Genomic DNA, 1,633 nt, shown 5'->3' on the forward strand with positions numbered 1-1,633 from the left:
TCTGTGATGCATAGCAACGAGAGGGGAGAGTATTGTCCACGTACCCTCATAGACCGAAAGTGAAAGCATTATGACAACGCGGTTGATGTAGTCATACGTCTTAACGATCCGACCGATCCAAGTACCGAACGTACAGCACCTCCGAGTTCAGCACACGTTCAGCTCGATGACAATCCCCGGACTCCGATCCAGCAGGGTGTCGGGGATGAGTTCCGTTAGCACGACGGCGTGGTGACGATGATGATGTTCTACCGACGCAGGGCTTCGCCTAAGCACCACAACGATATGATCGAGGTGGAATATGGTGGAGGGGGGCACCGCACACGGCTAAGGAACGATCATGAAGATCAACTTGTGTGTTCTGGGGTGCCCCTGCCCCCGTATATAAAGGAGCAAGGGAGGAGGCCGGCCGGCCCTTGGGGCGCGCCAACGAGGGGGAGTCCTCCGCCTAGTAGGAGTAGGACTCCCCTTTCCTAGTCCAACTAGGAAGGGTAAGGGGGAACGAAAGAGAGGGAGAGGGAGAGGGAAAGAGGGGCCGCGCCCCCCTCCCATAGTCCAATTCGGACTCCCCATGGGAGGGGGCGCGCCACCTCCTGGGCTGCTGCCCTCCCTCTCCCCTCAGGCCCACTAAGGCCCAATACTTCCCCGGGGGGTTCCGGTAACCCCTCCGGCACTCCGATTTTCTCCGAAATCACCCGGAACACTTCCGGTGTCCGAATATATTCGTCCAATATATCAATATTTATGTCTCAACCATTTCGAAACTCCTCGTCATGTCCGTGATCACATCCAGGACTCCGAACAACCTTCGGTACATCAAAACATATAAACTCTTAATGAAACTGTCATCGTAACTTTAAGCGTGCGGATCCTACGGGTTGGAGAACAATGTAGACATGACCGAGACACGTCTCCGGTCAATAACCAATAGCAGAACCTGGATGCTCATATTGGCTCCCACATATTCTACGAAGATCTTTATCGGTCAGACCGCATAACAACATACGTTGTTCCCTTTGTCATCGCACTACTAGGAAAAGGGCTATAGATAGGATTGACACTAATGGCGCACCAGGGATTTAGTGCGCCACTACTATATACTAATGGCGCACTAGTTGGTGATGCGCCATTAGTGTGGAAGACACTAATGGCGCACCAGACAAAAGGTGCGCCACTAGTGATAAATTTTTTTTCATTTTTACATACATACTAATGGCGCATCCAACCGAAGTGCGCCATTACTAGTTCTAACTAGTAATGGCGCACCAGACAAGGAGTGCGCCAGTACTGTATTTTTTTATTCTTTTTTTTTTGCAAAACTACTAATGGCGCATCGTGTCACAGTGCAATATTACTAGTTTAAACAAGTAATGGCGCACTACTATGTGGTGCGCCATTAGTATATATATATACATTGCACTACTACACGACTATCTCGGTTACGGATATCTCGCGGGGCAGGTAGTCCACGGATTTTCTGGATGCGTAAGGTGCATGGATGACACAACGTATCGCCAGCTAGATAGAGATCCCGGGTCTTTGAAAACCGTGCTCATGGGACATCGACGTCCCCCTCGCCGCCGACGATCAACCGCACCCTCCCCCGCTCCACCGCTGCCGACGATCAACCGCA

This window comes from Triticum dicoccoides, chromosome 6B (assembly GCF_002162155.2).
Source record: "Triticum dicoccoides isolate Atlit2015 ecotype Zavitan chromosome 6B, WEW_v2.0, whole genome shotgun sequence".
Classification (NCBI taxonomy): Eukaryota; Viridiplantae; Streptophyta; class Magnoliopsida; order Poales; family Poaceae; genus Triticum; species Triticum dicoccoides.